Source organism: Dermacentor albipictus, unplaced genomic scaffold (genome assembly GCF_038994185.2).
Source record: "Dermacentor albipictus isolate Rhodes 1998 colony unplaced genomic scaffold, USDA_Dalb.pri_finalv2 scaffold_13, whole genome shotgun sequence".
In the NCBI taxonomy this organism is placed as follows: Eukaryota; Metazoa; Arthropoda; class Arachnida; order Ixodida; family Ixodidae; genus Dermacentor; species Dermacentor albipictus.
Window position 1 is genome coordinate 10,752,985 of NW_027225567.1, and position 22,583 is coordinate 10,775,567.

Here is a 22,583-nt window from a genome sequence, read left to right on the forward strand (position 1 = left end):
GAACTTTGAAAATCGCAAAGTTATCCCCGCCAGACACGCTGGCACCGCCGGCTGACCTCGGAAGCTGACGCCGCGGACGAGCGTAGCCCGCCCCACCTCACGCCACCATGTCACCCTCACCCCCCCTCTTTCTTTTGGAAGCGCAGATGAGATTGCCCACGCGGCTGCGCTAGCCGTGGCCGCCAGCAACTAAGCGCATGCGCAGGCCGTTTGCCACCTCCACTTTCCTCCTAATGCTCTAATTTAGGCTCCCCCTCTACTTTCCTCCTCGCGCTTTCATCTTTCATCTCCCGCTACGCTCCACGTTCGCTTTCATCTTTCACATTGTTCGATCGCTCGGTTATAAGGTAGGACGACGAGGCACGCCGACGCTGAATGCAGGAGGAGGCGCCTAAGAGCTGCGCTTTAAAATCGTCTCGGGTCTATTGCCTCTCCACTGCTAAAGCTGGGACAGACGTGTACATCCCGCTCTCACTTTAGCTAACCCAAAATATTATCTACAGATTGCTCACATCGCTTCACGTTGAGGACCAAAATTTGAGAAACTAATGGTGGCAACGTAACACATTCACATTGATAACAAAGCACGCGCCAAACCGAAACGCTCGCAAACTCTGGGAGGCCTAATTCAGTGCCAGGATTCGTCTTTTGCTGGTGCGTGTATCTTGCTATTCCATCAAATAAGAATAGCCAGCTAGTCCCCGTGTGTTGTTCGTTATCTCAGGAGATATCGCATATGAGCAGTTGAGTAGTCTGTTATGTTTTTTTGTGTACTAGCCAAAAAAACTCGCAGTGCATTGAAAGCACTATCGGCCACCCAAGTTTCCAGCTCCGCATGCTGTATATATATAGACGAAACGACGAAGAAGAGCAAGAAGATCTCCGGGTGGCAGGCGACTCGGCAACGACACTCGGTCCTGATTCTCGTTTGGACGCAAGTCGTGGCAGCAACCACTCGCGACGAGACGTCTTCACGAAAGGAAGGCACTCACGGTTCCGGTAGGGCAGCTGGCGTGAGTAGCGCTGACTTTATAGCTTGCACGAAACGCCAGTGATGACAATCAGCTATGCATTGCTGGTATAAATCTCTAATCGATATTATTTATCGACACATTCGACGGCTACTTGTTCGAGAGATATTGGCGACATCTACACCAGCTGACCATCTTGGCTAACTTGTCTGTTTTAATTAAGCGCACTCTTAGCCTTTCCGTCGAATACCCCAAGTGATTCGAAACAATCAAACACAAGCGAACTACGTCTACAGTTTCTTATATGAAAATTGACATAGTCAATGTGTTGATTCTTCCAAACCGTGCCAAAAGGTTAAACCTGCAGCTGGATAACCATCTTAACTTGGTATGACGTTATGACGGAAGAACAGCACAAAAAAGGACAAGATAGGGCAGGGACCTTTCCTGTCGACTCGTTCCATTTTCGCTGTGTTTCCGTAATATTAGCGAAGTTATGCTGGATCATAAAAAAGTGTCTAAGACGTTTCGTTTTGCCACCGGAGATTTTATTGAAAAAAAACATGGCTTCACTAAGGTATTACAAGAGCGCATTCTGACTTTATTTTTCGTGGTCAAGGTTTGGGTTGGTGTTTCGCCATTTCATCGCGAGTGCAATGATTAACGATAGAGCACTAGCCATAGGCGCTTCGACACTAACCTTATTGTGATAATTGCAACAACCCTTTCTGCCCTCATGGATTAATTCATTGATGAGCTGATTTATTGATTGATTCACTAATTTATGATGTGTAACGTCGCAAAGCAACACCGGCAGACGAGAGACGCTGTAGTGGAGAACTCGAAATTACTTCTGACACGCTGAGGTTCCTTAATGTGCGCCTAAATCTGAGTGCACGAGCACTTTTGTGTTCCGTTTCTATCGAAATGTAGCCGTCAAGACTGGGAATCTAACTGGCGAAATCGTGGCCTTCATTCACCTACACATCACAGCATGCTAATGCTCATGTGTTTGCGGTTGTGTTGTTGATAGCCACTGTTTGAACCGCACCGATGGCACCGGCTGTTGGAATCTCAGCGCGGCCACCAGCTGTTGGAACCTCAGTGCTGACGTCCGTTATTGCAACTGGGTCGCAAGCCCCAAGGGTAGCGTTGGCCTGGCGGCCTGGGGCACACTGGAAGCATCCGAAGGTCCCAGCAAAGCATGAGGCGACTGCTAACAGAACAACTTGTTTATTCTAGCATCGCAAAGAGCGGGCGGTCAGGTCGACCGAAGTAGAGAGACGGGAGAGCACGTTACTCAACAGCAGAAATCGGAGCCTCTCTCCTGGCGTCCGGGGGCAGCTGCTCTTATACTCTTGGCGTCGCGGGCAAGAAGGAAGGTCACGAGATGACACCACGTGACAGCGGCGACGGACGGACTGAGAGACACGTTGGGACAAGGAGGTGACGCATCAGCCGGGCCGGCGCCGGTCAGACCTCCTCGCTTCACACTGGGGGAGCTCCTCTCCCCGGCTGCCGCGCTTTGACAAGCGTGGGCACACACACACACACGCACACACAAAGACACGTGGCACTGAACATGCCGGGACGCGCTCGGCGGGGATGCGTCGCGGCCGCTCCGAACGGGCCAAAATGTCCGCCGCTTTGAACGAAGCCCCGGCGTCCGTTGAATCCGCGCCGGCTACAGCGCGCGTCATAGGCGAAACGTAACAGACCGCCCCGCCGGGGGAAGGAGATCCCGATGGTCAGGGGACTGCATCCGCTGTCCGGAGGGATGTCGCTCGATGATGCTCATAACCGAAGTCGGTCGTCCCTCGGCGTTTCTTGAGCGCAGCGCACCGAGAAGGCCTCGTTCTCACGTTCAGGTTCACACAGGACACTGCAAAGTGACTTCAGGAGAGCTGCCATTTTTGTTCTCTTTCCCAGCAAGCGTTAGAACTGCGCCGAAACTCAGCCGCTCAGTCAGCAAGCACGGCACAACCCTCACTAAGCCATGCCAGGCTCTTTCCCCTTTTATACTACTGCCTAGTTCCTGACAATAGTCTATAGCAGCACTCAGAACGCGTCCACAAATCGGAAAACTGCACTAGAAAGCACATCATCACTTTGAAACACTACACAAAAGCAATATGTTAAAAATCCTGCCTCAGGAAGAAAAACATCAATAACAAACAATTTTGAGGCTGATTCCCACGTCAGGGGCTTCGACTTAAGCCATCGGCGTTACCGTTGAGACTCCCCTTTTTGTAACGCACCTCAAACGAATATTGTTGCAAAGCGAGGCTCCAGCGCAGGAGGCGGCCATTTGTGAAAGAGATGGTCTGCAGCCATTGGAGAGGGCAGTGATCCGTTTCGAGGCATGCGAAGCGGAGATCGCAGCGAGCGACCGTACACTAGCTCAGCTGGCGAAAACCCTGGAGCCACATGCGGCGCGGTCCTCAATGCAAACATCACCCCAGGCAGAAACAGCTCCCAGTCAGTTTGTTGTTCAAACCACAATGCTCTCAACACGCGCTTCATGACGGAGAGGAGCTTCTCCAGGGAATTCGACTGTGGGTGGTACACTGAGCTGTGTAACAGCTTTACCCCACACCTTTCAAGAAAACTTGTCGTCAAAGCGCTAGTAAACACTGTGCCCTGATCTGATTGGATTTCCGCAGGAAAACCAACTCGCGCAAATATGGACAGTAGTGCATTGACCATCTCAACTGAGCTGAGTTCTTTAAGCGGCACTGCTTCAGGGAACTTTGTCGCTGGGCAGATCACAGTCAAAATGTGTCTGTACCCCGTGGCTGTTACCGGCAGAGGTCCCACTGTATCAATAACGAGCCGTCTAAAAGGCTCCGTAATGATAGGTACCAACTTCAACGGCGCCCTCGATTTGTCCCCTGGTTTGCCCACCCGCTGACAGGTGTCACATGTCTTCACAAAGTGGTCTGCGTCCCGAAAACACCCTGGCCAATAGTACTCTTGCAAGAGACGGTCCTTAGTTTTCTTAACTCCTAGGTGTCCGGACCACGAACCACCATGAGACAAGCGCAACAGATCCTGACGATAGCATTGTGGCACGATCAGCTGATCGAACTCCACTCCCCTGCGGTCTAGATACTTCCGGTACAGGACCCCACCTCTTTCCACAAAGCGAGCATTTTTCTTGGCGATACCTTCCTTGATAATGCAGCGTATGTTTTCTAGGCTGCCATCCTTCTTTTGCTCGGCTATCAAAGCCGACCGGCTGACTTTTAGCAACCTATTAAGTCCGTCTGACGTAGGCGCGACGAGCAAATCTGCAGATAGCTCTTCTAACTTTCCCGCATCGGGCATTTCCGCTCCAGTATCTGGTGCCTTTAACGCTACAGACTCAGTTTTATTCAGCTCGGGCGTGCTCTGAATATGAGCTTGCTGCGCCTCTGACCCTTTCTCATCGTTCGACAACGTCGGCCCCGCAACTACCGCCTTTGCAGCGAGCTCCCGAACCTTCGATCTGGTTAAGGCCTGAACGCTAGCCTCACCAAACAAAAGCCCCTTCTCGCGCAGGAGGTGATCGGACCTGTTCGAAAATAGGTACGGGTACTGGGGGGGCAGCATAGATGACACTGCCGCCTCCGTCTCAAGTGCTCCGAAAGGTCCTTCAATAAGCACTTTTGCTACGGGCAGACACACGCTATGAGCTTCCACGGCTTGCTTGATCCATGCGCACTCGCCCGTGAACATATCGGGTTCTACGTAGGAGGGGTGAACTACATCCATTGTAGCTGCGGAATCGCGAAGCACTCGGCACTCTTTCCCGTTTACGAGGAGGTCTCGCATGTAAGGCTCGAGAAGCTTCATGTTCTCGTCAGTGCTGCATAACGACAAAAACACGACTTTTGTTTTTGTTTCCGGACACTGCGCCGAAAAGTGACCCGGCTTCTGGCACGTATAACACACGCGCGCTTGCGTCGCCTCGAACCGCTTTCTGCGTTCGGCTTCGGCTGCCGCCGTCTCCTTACGTTCGGTCGGACTGCTTTCACTCGCATCCGCACTACGTGTGTCCCCGTTTGCTCTCATGGGCGTGAACTTCGGCCTCTCAAACTTGGAGCCAAATTCACCCTTTTGACCGTCCTTAGCTCCGCGAGCTCGACGCAAACTCTTCGGCTAGCTCAGCGGCTCTAGCCACCGTACTAACGTCTGGCCTATCCAAGACCCAGTACCGCACGTTCTCAGGTAACCGACTATAAAACTGTTCTAGCCCGAAACACTGCAGAACTTTCTCGTGGTCACCAAACGCTTTCTCTTCTTTGAGCCACTCCTGCATGTTTGACATTAGCCTGTAGGCAAACTCTGTATATGACTCACTTTTGCCTTTCTCATTTTCTCGAAACTTCCGACGGAACGCCTCCGCGGACAGCCTGTACTTTTTTAGCAGACTCGATTTCACTTTGTCGAAATCCTCTGCCTCCTCTCTCTCCAAGCGAGCGACTACGTCGGCCGCCTCGCCGGGTAACAAAGTGAGCAAGCGCTGTGGCCACGTTTCCCGAGAGAACCCCTGCTTCTCGCACGTTCGCTCAAAGTTAACCAGGAACAAACCAATGTCCTCTCCAAGCTTAAACGGCCGCATCAGGTCAGTCATTTTAAACAATACTCGTTCTCCTGCACCGTGTGCCTGACTTCCATTACGAGCGCGTTCCATCTCCACCTCGAGACGCTTCATTTCCAAAGCGTGTTGACGGTCGCGCTCTTCTTTTTCTTTTCGTTCTTTTCGTTCAAGCTCATCTTTCTCTCTCTGTTCTTTACGTTCAAGCTCATCTTTCTCTCTCTGTTGCTGTTCTTTAAGTTCGCGTTCCTGTCTTTTTGCCGTCTCCCTCTCCTCAATGGTCTCAAGGCATTCCGACAGCTCGTCATCCTCAGCTCCTAACTCAAGAATAGCCCTTAGCAGTTCTGGTTTTCTGAGTTTGTCTGAGACATCCAGACCCAACTCTCTTGCAAGCTCCAACAATTTCGGTTTGCGCAACGACTTCAAATCCATGGCTGCTCTGAATGCTGCTTTCTCTACTGCCTGCTATTGTCTTGCCGCAAACTAACCCGGCAGCAACGACAACCACGATTACCAGCTCTGTTTCTGACACTAACAAAAGCCTGGCAAAACTCAGAAGAAGAAAGCCCCGCACTCACCAAACCTCGCAGCCAAGAATTCAGCGCAGTCGTTCCGCTGCAGGCAACCAGTCATCACACAGGGCTCGTTGCACTGCTCCCGGATGGTCGTTGTGCTGCTCAGCATACAGTCAACCGCATATCTTCGCTGCTGGCCTCCGTTGTCGCGATCTCACCGCTGGCAACCAGATGTTTGAACCGCACCGATGGCACCGGCTGTTGGAATCTCAGCGCGGCCACCAGCTGTTGGAACCTCAGTGCTGACGCCCGTTATTGCAACTGGGTCGCAAGCCCCAAGGGTAGCGTTGGCCTGGCGGCCTGGGGCACACTGGAAGCATCCGAAGGTCCCAGCAAAGCATGAGGCGACTGCTAACAGAACAACTTGTTTATTCTAGCATCGCAAAGAGCGGGCGGTCAGGTCGACCGAAGTAGAGAGACGGGAGAGCACGTTACTCAACAGCAGAAATCGGAGCCTCTCTCCTGGCGTCCGGGGGCAGCTGCTCTTATACTCTTGGCGTCGCGGGCAAGAAGGAAGGTCACGAGATGACACCACGTGACAGCGGCGACGGACGGACTGAGAGACACGTTGGGACAAGGAGGTGACGCATCAGCCGGGCCGGCGCCGGTCAGACCTCCTCGCTTCACACTGGGGGAGCTCCTCTCCCCGGCTGCCGCGCTTTGACAAGCGTGGGCACACACACACACACGCACACACAAAGACACGTGGCACTGAACATGCCGGGACGCGCTCGGCGGGGATGCGTCCCGGCCGCTCCGAACGGGCCAAAATGTCCGCCGCTTTGAACGAAGCCCCGGCGTCCGTTGAATCCGCGCCGGCTACAGCGCGCGTCATAGGCGAAACGTAACACCACATAAGCACCTATGTAACGTAGTGGTCGCGTACAATGGCCAAGAATCTGGCATTTCAGCTCTTCGAGCGCTCACGTGATGCCCCTTAGCCGTATGGAAACAAAATTTCAGAATTCTACATGCGATAACGCAGCCGATTAACACACTCACCGGCCGCAGAAATGTCCATTTGCACCCCAAAGGCTCGTTTGCACTGAGGCACTCCGCGTCTAGACCAGTGCGAAAACCAATTCGGTGGCGGCGAATTGCACCTAAAAGGCTGTCTCCACGCCGGTAAGTTACACACTTATTCCTGCTGACGCAACCGCTAGAATTCCATAACAAGGACTGGATCATCCCTTATGGCAAATGGCACTGACCCTGTTCGCCTCAAAAGGCTGTGTCGAATTCTTATTTCTCGAGTGCGGAGATGTTACACAGACTGTGAAGAATGACTGTCCTGGGCGACAAGTGGCCCACCAAGTACAAGTATAAAGTCCTGATGTGAGAATTGACCCGCAAAATAAAACACGCACACTCGGCGCGAGCAGAGAAAACCTCATAAATAGTGGGGGAGGGAATACCCTGCGTGAGCGTCTAAGCTACCCGGCAGATCAGGCTAGTACTAACATGCACCACACGCTCCAAGTTTTTGCAGTGCTCCGAGAGCTGGCAGCAGCTCTGCCGGTGCATACGGCGAGGAATATGAACAACGTTGCTTTTCAGTGGCAAGAGATTCTGCGCCACTCTAGACGCCGAATGCCACAGTGTGAGCGAGCCAGAGCAATGCCCAATTGGGAGGCCTGCGCGAGGCCACCACCAGCTATATAGCGAAAGTCGAGACACATAACTGTGCCAAACTTGGCTCAAAAGCCAATTCCACAAATTATCATTGTCGCAAAAATAAAACTGAACAAATTTATCTACACTGGGTGTCCTGGTATCATGCACCATTTGAAAAAGAAAGCTAAACCTTCCATGCGAATTAAACGAACTGTCTGATATTAGATGAGACCCGAAAAAGCGCCCAGTATTATTTGTGTAGTTCAACAATTATTAGTTTGCAGTACGTAATTTTTTTACGTTTCAAATACTATCCTTACGGCAAGCATTCAACAGTGCAGGTTTTAGAACACATTTGGGGCGGGCGCAGGGAGAGGGGGGGGGGGGGGGCGCTGCAAGTGCTCGTTCAGTTCGGACATGTTTTTTCGTCTCTACAGATCGTCGCTCAGTTTATTAAACCACCTTTTTTCCGTCTTCAACTTTTCCAATGCTGCTGTTGCTGATACTGTCGCTGTCTTGCACGTCGCTTCGGAGGGTAGTTCAGAGCATGCGTATACATGGCCGGAGCGTTGCAGAGAGGAAAGGCGATGCGAAAAACTACTTTGTACATTTACATCCCGCCGCCACAATCCCCATAGACCTCTCTGCGCATTGGCACAGTACTCTCTTGAAAACAAATTTTCTGTGCCACCCCACAAAAGCGACTAACTACATTCTACTAACGTGCAACAGTCCAGAGGGGAGATATATCGAATGGTAAGACATAGGGACGATGACGAAGAGAATGGATTGAAGTGACGGCAGCTACAAAAGGAGTGAATGACAGCCTTGCAATTTTCCCTCGTAGTTCCCATGGGATGTGCAGCAGAGGTAAAAGGCGACGTGAGAATGCGAGGAATCGTCACTACTACACACATACCGTGTACCTAGCCCTGGTCATGGCCGCAAGCGTACGTGAGATACCGGAGCCACGATGTTAGGACGATTCAGAAATGACACTACATTGTGCCACCTATAGCTAAACCCGCCAACGGCAGATAAATCGATATATTTTAGGCGTGTAACGCCCTCTGGGTTGGACTTCTCTGCGCTAAGGTAGCCTCGCCGCCCACAGGATTATCTGACTGAACTTTGTCGGTTGCTTAGTTGCCATAGTCAGTGGTTCGAATCCTCGTACGAAAAAAGTTTATTTTTGTTTTTAAATCGAGGGTGGTAAACTCGAATTCCACCTCCTCCAGTAAACTACATCTCCAGCCGTGGAGTAACGCCTGACACGAGCAAGAGATGCCGAGAGCGAATGGGACTATACTAATACTGGAAAAACCAAATTGGAAAGACCCTCTAAGCACCAACAAAAGACACCCCCCCCCCCTCACCAGAACAGGAATTGGCCTCCCTGCTGTAGTGTTCGGCCAATCCCTCCCAAATGACTCATTCGATCAGGCAATGGCCATCAGTCCCCAGCAGCTACGCAGCACCTGACCAAGGCGGCGGTCACACCTGTAACGCAGCAGAGGGTGCTAGAATCTCTGGACCCGGACAGGCCGCCAAGGAATCTGACCCTGGCAACCTTTAACACCCGAACTCTATCGAGTGAGGCTATCTTAGCAGGACTCTTTGAGGAACTATCATGCATTGTTTGGGATACCATTGGCTTTAGTGAGATTAGAACTGGTGAGGCTTATACAGTGCTGACTAACAGCCATGTGCTCTGCTATAGAGGTCTCCCAGATAAGAAACAATACGGGGTAGGGTTGCTAATCCATAAAGACATAACGGGCAATATTGACGAATTCTACAGCAATAATAAGAGGGTAGCAGTAGTTGTAATCAAACTTAATAAGAGGTATAGAGTAAAGGTAGTATAAACCAACGCTTCAACATGGAGTCACGATGATGATGAAGTAGATCACTTTTATGAGTATGTTGAATGAGCGATGAGAAAAGTGCAAACTCAGTATACTGCAGTAAAGGGTGATTTCAATGCGAAATTGGGGAAAGGCCGGCTGGTTAACAAGCAATTGGCAACTACGGCATCGATTCTAGGAACAATAGAGGAGAGATGCTGGTAGTATCCAGGGAGAGGAATAAGCTCTGAATAATGAGCACCTTCTTCAGGAAGCGTAGCAACAGAAAGTGGACTTGGAAAGGCCCTAATAGTGAAACGAGAAATGAAGTAGAGTTCATGCTTTCTTCCGACCCCAGCAGAGTGAAGGATGTAGAAGTGATAGGTAGGGTAAAGTGCAGTGATCATAGGTTGGTGAGGTGTAGGATTCACCTTAATTTGAAGAAAGAAAGAGTAAAATTGGTCAGGAAGAAACAGGCCAACCTAGACGCAGTAAGGATAGAAGCAGGCCAATTTAGGCTGATACTTGCAAACAAATATGCAGCTTTAGATCAGACAAATGAAGATGACATTGGGGTAATGAATGAAACCATAACTAGGCTGGCTTCAGAGGCAACAATTGAAGTGAGATGTAAGGCACCAAGGCAACCAGTAGGCAAGCTCTCCCAAGTAACAAAAGACCTAATAAAACAATGAAAGAGAATGAAAATGGCCAACTCAAGAGATCAGATGAAATTCGCGGAAATGTCAGAATTGAGCAACAGGGAGAAAATATGGGATATTCGAAATAATAATGACAGAAAGACTAACGAAGTCATCGAAAAATGGACGCAGCATGATTTCAGTGAGCGGGAAATTTGGCACGGGATAAACCAAGATGGATGGACTAAAACATAAGCAGGGTAATATCATCAGCAGTATGGAATCTATAGTAAAATTAGCGGAATATTTCTATGCTGACCTGTACAGAACCCAGAGGAGCCATGGCACCTCCATTAGAAGCAGTAAAGAGCAGGTTGCGGAGACTCCGTCTATTAATAGCGATGAGTTTAAAAGGGCCTTGCAAGACATGAAATGCGGAAAAAAGGCAGGAGAAGACGGAACACCAGTCGATTTAATCAAATATGGAGGACACATAATGTTTGGAAAACTGGCGGCTCTCTATGCGAAGTGTCTATCGACTGCAAGGGTCCCACAGAACTGGAAGAATGCAAACAATATACTAATCCACAAAAACGGAGACGTTAAAGAATTGAAAAATTTAGACCCATTAGCTTACTCCTAGTATTAGATAAAATATTCACCAAGCTAGTTTTAAATAAGCGCAATACTGGACTTTCGTCAACCAAGGGAACAACCTGGCTTCAGGAAGGGATGCTCCACAATGTAGCACATCCATTTCATCAATCACGTAATCGAGAAATCCGCATAGTACAATCAGCCTCTTTATATGGCTTTTATATATTACCAAAAGGCATTTCATTCAGTAGAGATACGAGCAGTCATAGAGGCATTACGTAATCAAGGAGTACAGGATGATTACGTAAATATATTGGAAAATATCTACACAGATTCCACAGTTACCTTAATTCTCCGCAAGAACAGTACGAAGACACCTGTAAAAAAAGGCATCGAACAAGGCGACACAATCTCTCCAATGCTATTCACATCGTGATTGGAAGTATTCAAGCTATTCAACTGGGAAGGCTTAGAAGTGAGGATCAACGACGAATATCTCGGGAACCTTCGGTTTGCAGATGACATTGTCCTGTTCAGCAACACTGGAGTCGAGTTACAACAGAGGACCTTAATAGAACGTAAGAGTGGGGTTGAAGAATAATATGCAGAAAACGAAGATAATGACCGATAGCCGGGCAAGCGAAGAAGAATTCAGGATCGCCAGTTAGCCTCTAGAGTGTGTGAAGGAGTACGTTTACCTAGGTCAAAAAATCACAGGGAATACTGATCATCAGAAGGGAACACACAGAAGAATAAAAATGGGCTGGAGCGCATACGGCAGACAATGTCAGCTCCTGACTGGAAGCTCACCATTACCATTGAAAGGGAAGGTTTACAATCAGTGAATTTTACCGGTGCTGACATAGGGGGCAGAGACTTGGAGATTGAAAAAGAAGATGGAGAACAAGTTAAGGCCCGCGCAAAGAGCAAGGGAACGAAGAATGCTCGGCATAACGTTAAGAGACAGAAAGGGAGCGGTTTGGATCAGAGAGCGAACGGGTATAGCCGATATTCTAATTGACATTAACACAAAAAATTGGAGCTTGGCAGGTCACGTAATGCGCAGGTGAGATAACCGGCGGACCGTTAGGGCTGCTGAATGGGTGCCAAGAGAGGGAAAGCGCATTCGAGGTCGGCAGAAGACTAGATGGAGCGATACAATTAGGCGATTCGCTGGCGCTAGCTGTAATCGGTTGGCGCAGGATATGGGTAATTGAAGATTTCAGGGAGAGGCCTTCATCCTGCAGTGGACCTAAAATAGGCCGCTGCTGCTGATGATCATGATGAGACAGGACAGAGGTTGCGGAAAAACTGGAGAAATTTAAGTTCAATGTACGGTACAGTACCTTTCTACAATTTCTGAAAAATCGACCATGCAAACTTGTCCAGTGGACGACTGACGCCTGGCGTGCAGACGAAAGGCCGAGTTGAAACATCGTAGCGTCTAGGCGGCATTACGGAAGCGATCGACCGTCAAATCAACACTTCTGCACCCGACGGGGTAGCGCTGGGGCTATAACATTACCCGAGGGCGCGGGTTTGATTGCGCCCACGGCAGCCGCATTCCGACGGGGGCGAAATACAAAAACGCTCGCCTACTTAGATTTAGAATCCCGTTAGAGAACCCTCGCGGGTCAAAGTTAATTCGTTGTCCATCACTACGGTCCATCACTCCATCAGTTTGGGCACGTGCAACTCCATTAGTCAACTAAAGCATACTTCTTGTGCCACGATGCGATGTGCCGTGCAAGGCAACGAGAATGCTAACCTTCTAGGAGGTTATGGACAATGACGCACAACAACGCCTCAAGCAAACAGGTCTAGCTGTGTGTCCTGCAGCGTCCAGCTCGTTTTCTTGTGCGTTGTGCGTCACTGTATCGGCGTGGCGCATCCAAGTTGTTGACCGCTGTTTCGAGGGTGCGGAGCTTCGCTGATGGAACCGTTATCCCTGCCGAGAGCCTGTACTTCTCGCCCATGAGTGCAATGTGCCAAGACGGGACCATGAGGATGGGTACCCCCATCATGAAGCACAGCAGCCCTGCAGACGCCCACTTCGGCCAAGAGAACGACGGAGGTTGGGTGCCCTACCATCATATTGAAATACACCTCCAGCGGCACAAAAAAAATCTCAATCATCACAGTGACTGCCCACATAGTTGACACTAACGTGTACTCAGTCGCCAACGACAACGCGAGTCAATGCCATTATCAAGCTTCGTTCTAGCTACGACCTGTCCATCCTGCCCAACCGTGTCATCCAAGCTTGCCCTGGACGCCTGCCTCGAAGCTTGTAGACTTCCAGGGTTTCCCTCTACACAAACCTATTATTACCATTTCACTAAGGGTGATTGCTATGGCACAAGTTGCTAAGCTGAAAAACTGCAAAAAATACATGTTTCAGAAGAATGTGTCATTCCCGTGCAAGCGGTACCTCATCACTGGCACTGACATATTTTATTTATTTACTTTTATTTATTGAGTACGTACATCGCCTTGGAAGTCATTACAGCAGGGGGGTACATACATATCTATATTGCCATGTGGTCGTGACGTTAAAGAACCCAGTAGCAATACTGTGAAGGACAAAACTAGTTTTTATTCGGCGAACTTGTGCCCACAAAACAGGCTACACTTAAAGCACACCCAGAGCGGCGAACACAGTCGGCGATCGTCGAAAATCTGATCAGCGGGTCATGCGCGTCGGCTTTTATGCAGCAGTCGTCGAATGTTCCAGACTAATCGCTGAGACCCGCGTGTCTTCCACAAAGTTCTACGCCATTCGCGTCGCGCATACATGCAATAAGATTACACAAGGTTTGACGACGACAGACAGCGGATATAAGCATCATTCGATAGAAGCAACATTCGATACATGTTGACGCGTCCGGCGCTGAGCGAAAACGTTTCGTGGACGGTAAAAGTGCTCACCCGTAAAAGATAAACGCGTTCACGTGTCAATATAAATTGTCACTCATATCAACACACAAAGCGCGGTAAAAGTTTTCATTACATTGTATACCTACAATATTTGACGGCAGAGCGTTCCACTCCCTCCTGGTCCTATAAAAAAATTCATAACGCAAGGTGTAACCCTTAAAAGAATATTCATACAGTTTCAAGGCATGGCCGCTTGTACGCGAGATATACGATGGTAATCTAATGTATTTATTCCTGTGTATACCTACTTTAGAATGGTAAACACTGAAAAATTTTTAGTCTGGGGCCCTTTCTTATATCCTTTAGATCCTGCCAATGAAGTCTGTGCTTGCTTTCGGGGACACTGAGGTTTTCGTCGTAACCCCCAGAACGAATCGAACCATAGTACTGTGATTCTTTTCAAGTAAATCGACTAACTGGCACGTATACGGATCCCAGCAGATACAGCGTACTCAAGTACCGAACGTACGTGAGTGAAATGCAACCGTTCTTTCAATTTACTATGTAATTGGCCAAAATTTCCACTTAGGAAGCCCACTTTTCACGCCGCCTTCCTTTTTACCTCTTGTACGTGCCCGGTTCCACCTTATATCGGAGGTAAACAAAACTCCTAATTATTTGCATTCCGTAACCCCGGGTTGAGTAACGTTATTTAATTTGTACTCATATGCCTTGTGTGAATGATTCCTTGTAAAGGTGATATTTAAACAGTTTGAAACGTTAAGCGACATTTCCCATTTCGCACACCAATATCTAAATCACTCTGAAGTGCATAAAAATTACAATCACTATCAATAACCCTATACACTACACAGTCGTCTGCAAATATCCTGAAAGATGACGTAATATCTCTAGTGATATCATTTATATATAATAACTGTAAAAGAGGCCGTAAAACAGAGCCTTGGGGTACTCCAGAGTTCACTGCAGCATGATCAGAGGAGATGCCATTGAGAACCACAGACTGTTCTCTGTGTGAAAGATATTCAAATATCCATGCAATTACTTTTTTTGTGCAGCTTTGAGGCGTGTAATTTGGTAATAAGTAGGTAATGAGCCACAACGTCAAACGCTTTACAAAATTCTAGAGACATGCAATCAATTATCTGCCTTTTGTCTATTGCTAGGGCCAAATCGTGAGCGAATTCTGCAAGCTGCGTAGTACAAGAAAAACCCTGCCGAAATCCGTGTTGGTTTGCTTTTAACCGATTGTGTTTAACTGGATGTGACATAATACAATTATATATAACATGTTCCATTATTTTACATGTATTACTAGTCAAGGACACTGGCCTGTATTTCTCAATGCAGTTCTTAGGCCCTTTTTGTATACAGGCACAGAATTTGCCAATTTCCGGTCGGTAGGTACGGCAACCATGTCGAAACACTTTTGCAAAAGACAGTATAAATGCAGGCATAACGATTCACAACAACTGCTAAGCATTGCTGCTGCTATACCATCTGGCCTATTTGCCTTTCTGGGAGAAACATTCGCTAATAGCTTACGTGCACCTTCCAAAGCAAACTCAACTTCGGGCATTTTTTCATTGCATAGCGAAAAATCCACACTTACAACCCGAAATTGGTGATTACTAAATACGGAAGAAAAATAACTACTAAATACTTCAACTCTGCGCTTGTCATCATGGAGTACCGTGCCTAAGTATTTAAGAGGAGGGTCTGAAACTTACACCGAATATACTTCCAAAATTCTTGGGGATCTTCTACCAACCGCTACCGAAGGAGAGCAAAATAAGATTCGTTAGCCGATTTGGTTGAATTCTCAAAATCAAACTTCAGCCTCTTTAGTTTGGATATGTTTACCAGTGACCTGTGTTTGTATATTTTAAGTATAGCCTCCGCACCCTGCGCAGCAAGAGGCGCTGTTCCCAATGAAACCACGATTTATCTTTGTCACGCTTAGATGAAAGCATCCGCGTCGGAACGAATTTATCTCGAAGATAGAAGAGCTTTCCTTTAAGGATTTCCCACAAATTTTCTACGCTCAATTCATCCGCTAATGTGTCAAACGTTGAGAAGTACGAATCTAACGACTGATTTATAGAACAGTAATCAGCCTTAAAATACAAGAACACTTTACTGGGCGGTTTCTCTACCATGGGTAGACTTGTAACACTAACGTCAGCAATAAAAATGTTATGGTCGCTCAATCCAGATAGTCCATGAACGTCTGATACATTACCAGGCCCATTACACAGCAGCTAGTCCAAGGCATCGCCAGTACCATCGTCACGCGACGCACTGAGGACATATTGTTCGAATGCATGAGTGTCCATTATATCAAAATACGAGGAGTACGAACAACCACGAAGAGAATTCCTGGGAACTGCACGTGACCAGTCAATTTCCGGCAGGTTAAAGTCACCTCCGATCAAGACACGGTCATTTTCCAAACACTCCAGAAAGTCAGAAAGCTTGATGAACTGCTCATACGACGCGCTTGGTGGACGATAGGAGGAGCCAAACACCATGCTTTTTCGGTTTGCTAGCTGAGTCGTACAAAAAACTGCCTCCATATTAAGTAGTGGGCTCGGCACGGGAACGCAAGGTATACTGTTATTTACAAGAATAAAGACACCTCCACCGTGAGAATTTCCATCGCGCTGAAAGCAGTGGTAGCTTGCCGGGTAAATTTCAGAATCAAAAACAGAATAACCTAACCATGATTGGGTGTCCAACACCACCGTGGGCTGAAGGGTACATAGCAGGCATTGAAATTTATCAATTTCATTCTTTATGCTCCTGCAATTTATCATTAGAACCCTGAGATGCAATCCTGTTGTACGCTTATGCGAAGGTCACTGCTCAAGTACCTCTCCCATTGCACTATCGAGCCGAAAGCGCTTTCCCCGCAGGTGAAGCGTATCATACTTCAAAACAGCCTTGTCCTCTTCCCGCTTGTTGAACTTCACATAGTCCCATAGTTTATTTCTTTTGTCCTGGACAGATTGTGAAAAATCTTCAGATATGCTATAACTTGTGCCTTTTAGTTTGTAAGCATTCAACAGCACCGATTGACGGGATTTGTAGGAAAATAATTTTGCCATGACTGGACGTGGATTCCCTGCCGTATATGTCCCCATACGATGCGCACATTCAATTCTCGGGGCTGTGGCACCAAGCCTGCTTCTGCGAAATTCTGCAATAGTTCTTCAGATTCGGCTGCTGTTTTTTTCGGGGATGAACCATTCAACCCGCCGAAGACCAGATTGTTCCGTTTTTGCCTGTTCATGGTATCGTGAATATTTTGGGTGAGAGCCGTCAGTGTAGCGCGATCACCCTGTTGTTGGTTTGCCATTGTTGCGACAGCATTGCGTACGTGATCGACTTCGCCAATCTTAACTTCTAGGGAAAAAAAATACGAGACTTTAAGTCTGTGACATATAGGGTCAGTTGGTTTTGTTTTTCTTTGATAGAATTTAACTTCGACATCATTTTACTTTGACCGTCTAGGATCAGTGGCTATGGTGTTGGGCTGCTGATCACGAAGCCGCGGGATCGAATCCCGGCCACGGCGGCCGCATTTCGATGGGGGCGAAATACGAAAACACCCGTGTACTTAGATTTAGGTGCACGTTAAAGAACCCCAGGTGGTCAAAATTTCCGGAGTCCCCCACTACGGCGTGCCTCATAATCAGAAAGTGGTTTTGGCACGTAAAACCCCATATATTATTATTTGACCGTCTAGGAGCTTTGAAAATTGTGCTTCAGTTGCATCTGGGTTAACTTGAATATCCCCGCCACACAGAAATAAAAACATCAAATAAAGCACTGAACTACGAAAAACAACAAACTGCCGTTTCGACTGCCTTTTTCTCGCATGCGACCGAGAAGCAAACATAGAAAACAGCATTTGGGGTGGAACCGGCATGACAGAATGCGGTTTCTTACAAAAGGTTTCGAAGCACCAACCTGCGTAAGCAGTAGGAAACTGGTAATCGATTCCGCCATGTTGCCGGTTTCACACCCCATCGCCGAAATGCCGTTGCTGACTATTTGGAGCAAAAGGTGGCAGTCAGTGTCACAGGGTGGACATTGCTGCCTACTTAAGTGATAGAAAACGTCGAATTCCGTCGTGGGGATGCGTACATGAAGTGTTTCCGGAAAAAAGTCAAGCAGTGATCAGCTCGAAGGGCGCACAAGGAACGCGTCGTTGGCAATGGATGCTAGAGGCACCACTGAGGAAATATCCCCCGGGGTCATCGGTTGCACACCGTCCCCGCGAAGGGTTGCTGCAAGCATCGCTGCCCAGAAACTATCCGCCCAGACAACCTGCGTTAGCAGTAGGAAACTGGTATGCGCTTCCGCCATGCTGCCGGTTCCACGCCCTAGGCATGCAGCAGGCAAAGCACTATGTTATTTTGGACGTAGACCGAGACGAAGAACGTGAGAAACGTCTCCAAAAACGATCACGCCCCACGCACAAGGCCATGGCCGCCTGCTAAGTGGGCAGCGGTCGCGCGCGCCTAATCAGTCTACAAGATCTTCATTCCCCACCTGAACGTGTCCTACAAGCCTACCGCAGTGTACTGCTACTTTTGCCTCAAATAGGGACACGTGAAATCATTATGCCCCTACCAACTGAAGGACTACACCATGGAACCTGAAGCTCAGCGTCATTTTCAGTGCAGCGTATGCTGAACAAACGATCATGACAACATTAATCAAAAGACAAGCGCAAATAACAGGGAAACAGATGGAGGAAGCGACAGGACGAGCGCTAATCCTTTTTTAATTTAGCGCTCGTCCTGTCGCTTCCTCCGTCTGTGTCCCTGTTATTTGCGCTAGTCTTTGGATTAATGATGTCACACCAACTAGCCCAGCTTTCTGCCTTGATCGTGACTACACTGCCGCGTTGTGTCCTACCAAGCTAGAAGCCACTAAGAAATTACATCAGCGCCGTTCTCGGTGACCAGCAAATACTCCAGTGCACAACTCTTCGCACAGACTCGCGTGTACAAACAAGGCCCTGTGTACAACCGTTACGCTGTTTTGGTCTCACTAGGAGAGGAACATATACAGGTGACTACAACAACTACAACGAGAAGCGATTCTGCCACACCTACACATATCTGAGTGGTTAGATCATCCACTTCGCGCCAGGCATCACAATTCATAGAAATCGCCCCACTTTAATCGAGCAACATTGAAAAGGAGATCCAGTGTCTCAAGGAACGCCGTATAGTGAATTAGCGCCGTCATGGTTGGATGTGGTCGCCTCCGTCGTGCTCGCCTCCGCCGGCTGTGCCGCATGGTGGATAGAGATCGATACAGGGTGGTATCAGAAAGCACTTTTGCCAACTCCCAGCCGGATATGTTTTAGCGCGGCACTAGTTGCAGCAAGTGCGTGATGAATAGGTACGTCGTGGGCACGTACGTCATGGATATGTACGTCACGGATACGTACATCGTGGATACGTCGTAGGAATCACTACCCGCTCCAGATTTGCAGCTGCTGCATCTATGGGCGCCACGCTGCAAAGCAGAACTTGCACCAGAACGTGACCCTAGATCAATTGCCATTCGGTTGGAGGCTCAGTGCTTTACTGCAGAAGCTTGGCACCATAAACAACGCTTACGACCTGGCCACTCAAATGATTGGTGCTCTTGGGTCGGCCCATTATCGTTTAATGCATCTATTTGGTGCACTCTTCAAGCAATGGAGCGCGGTCAGTGGCGTCCAGGCTCTGAAGCCTGCGCCCTCTGAGCATCTGGCTAGATACCAGCAGTATTGGCCGAGACTGTAACTCTCACTTTCTTTCCTGCTTTAGACAGGGCCCCGCCTCCTTTTATTGTTCAAAACTGCCTGCCAGGGAACACAGCAATGCTGCCTGCGCTCGCCGTCATCGAGGGTGTACAAGCTACCTTCAATATGGTGGAATTTTTAGCAGCGTTGGTAGTGAACAAGTATGGACACCGTCTACTTGCACTCCAGCCTCTTCAATTAATTTTTGACCAGCAGCCACTACATGAGGCTGCAACCATCCATGTGCTTAGCCTTGAAATTGCTGTCTCCGGATCTACAGCACCACGGGTCAATTGCGCAAAGCAACAGACCGTAGAAACAATGCGTTTGATACATCGGATTGCGAAAAATCTGGCGGCGCGAGCACCGACTTGGCCCATGTTCTGCTTCAGTCGTTACTGCAACCACGACTCATCTACCGGGCCCAGCTTCATCATCCCTTGCAGACCATAGGTGGCTCGCCTTGCGGCGCTTAATAGCAATGTCATGCGTACCACAACAGGGCTGCCACGTCTCACTCCGGTGCCAACCCTACAGGCCGAGTCCCAACTCAACACTACCGACTAGTTGGCACATCGACGTTGATGCGCGTGTGCTCCTAAGCTATTCACGTTTTGCTAGGCCGCTTGGTTTGCCCGGTACATGGGACGTAAGATATAAAAGCTAGCTTCAACGACACCCAATGTGGCTCCGTAGAGTAGGGTGCAACTACGTAGCAAAATCCTCCTCGTCGTCTCTATGACCATGCCCCTAGCCAGGCGAATGCTCAATTTCGCGACTTCGTCGCGCCAATCACAATCAAGACGATGCTACTGTCGTAGCGTACAGTGGTGCTAGTGTTAACGGCACCATGACTCGCACAGTTCCCGTGTGCCCAACGATACTCGAAGCAGGCCGCACGTGCTCGTATGCGACCGATCCGGTTCCGCCTGCATCTCTTGCTGAGCTTGCCGTCATACGTGACAACATGCTGCGTTGATACCTATTGTTCTAGCTGCTCCCTATTCAAGGCTCGTCATTCGCACAGACTAGACGCTAGCCCTCCCCGATATAAGTGGAGTAAGTCGTGCCACTTTACTCACACATATTATTCAGCGCCTTGCTGCCACTACGAGTACCGAGATACGCTTCCAGCGGGAGCCTCAAGTGGCCCTGCCGGGCCTCCTCGAGGCAGATTTGGCACCTTATCCACCGTTAACAACACATCCGATTCCACATTTCACGGAAGATGCCTACAGACACCAGCTCTGGGAAAAAGAAAGCCTCCGGCGTACCACACGAGTCCTTATACCCGCGTATGAGCCAGACTTCCCTGGTGGTTTACCCCCCGAGAACAGGTTACGCTACGGAGGCTGCGTGCCGGAGTTGCGCTCATCCCGTTTGTGAACGCTCTCAGTAATGCGGTCCTTGTACTACATCATGCCCGTTTTGGGACCCCACAATCTAGAATGTGACAGTGACACACTTACCGTGGACATGCCAAGGACTTCACTAAAGTTATCTTCGCCCCCAGCAAGCAGAGGCCTTCAGCCTCGCCGCCCAGCCAGCTTTGAACGTTAAATTATTCCTGGGCGATTTTGTCGCTCGCTTCTAGATTTTTTTCATGAATCGAATTTCTTCGTCTAATTTTGGTATGCCTTTGGGTATTGTGCCTAAGAACAAGCTTTCGAAATTACAAAAACAAAAAAGAAGGAAAAACTGAGCACATTCGAAACCTTCGCTATCGGCAGCTGGTGTCGCGTAGTCGCCCCCCCCCCTCCCCTGAGTGGCTCTTTTTACCACTTCTAAGAGAAACAACGCGCCACCCTTGGAAATATTTAAAAAATAACGACCTGGCTGCACGCTTGCGTGCCGCAGCAGTGCTGCCGTCAAACACGCGCAGTGAACCAGATAATTCCGCTCGTGTTATGGATATTTCTTTTTAGATACATTTACATATATACTTCCATTGGAATGGCTGGAGTAGCCATTAGCAATTTAGCAGGCGCGACATTAGCAAACATGTTAAATTTCTTCTAGGAGCGCTCCACAACCTGGAATTGCTTGAAAATACTACAATAAGTTAAACACGCACACCCAAGCTGTTGCAGCTGTTTGTTGGCCGGCACCCCCAAGCTGAAAATAAAATCATTTTGTTTTATATATCAGTGTTTTCAGAACCATTTCTCGCGTCCGCACAGCGCTGAGCGAGGGGAAGGCCTCAGTCGGAGCCCATGGCGTCCAGTGGTATTTGTGCCACCGCAGACCGCATTGACAATGGATAGTTTTAGTTACACGTACGTAGAGGTTTTGCGTACGTAGAACTTCTACGTGTCAGCAGTGCGCATGCGTAGAACGTAGCGGAGGCGCGCGCTTCTCACGGACGTACGTGAGATTCAATTCCTTGCGTGCGTTTCTTGCGCACGTAAACAGCTTCGCGCGGGAGTTCCGCAAGATCACGAACAAGCGATAGCGGGCCGCGCGCGCGCAGACGGCTTGCATCGAAACACGGCGACAGGATTGAATTGGCTACCGCCATGTTCATATTTCCCGATAGATGGAGCTACGGGGTCCCTCTTGGCGTGCGTCGCGTACGTGTAGCTAAAAGTGTTACAGATGGCGTGCACGTAAGGTACGTAGGCTTTTCACGTTTGCGTACGTGAAGCCTCTACGTACGAGTAACTAAAACTGTCTAATGCGTCACAAAGGTTCTCGTTTTCACCATATGCATCAGCTCGGTGCCCCCCTGCAGCAGCCACCGGTGGTGGAAAAAACGCCACAGCCACGCGCTCCGACTATTGCGTTTCAATCGCTCAGAACTATGCGCATTCACTTCGGCTCAAGGCAGCAGCTCGATAGCATTCACGGCAACTTTTGATGATTCGGCTTTAGGAGTTTCCTTATCACTGTAGAAAACGGCGTTACAGGGGAACAAAGCAGAAAATGTGGACGGCGAAGAGCTGCTCAATGTACAGTTCTGTGTATTCTTTGTGTCTCTGCTCGCCTCCGTCAGATTTCTGCGCTGTTTCCCTGCAGTGACGAACACCGAACAAGCCGAATCGCTAACGCTGGGAAA

At 48.9% G+C, this 22,583-nt stretch overlaps 1 protein-coding gene across 1 annotated transcript in view; it reads left to right on the forward strand.

Moving 5' to 3' along the window:
• The first annotated feature begins 870 nt into the window (after positions 1 to 870).
• Positions 871 to 22,583, forward strand: part of LOC135915708 (uncharacterized) — a 47,595-nt gene continuing 25,882 nt past the window's right edge. The window contains exon 1 of the mRNA XM_065448848.1: positions 871 to 1,013. The gene's annotated coding sequence lies outside the window, so the exon portion shown is untranslated. The remainder of the gene's footprint in view (positions 1,014 to 22,583) is intronic.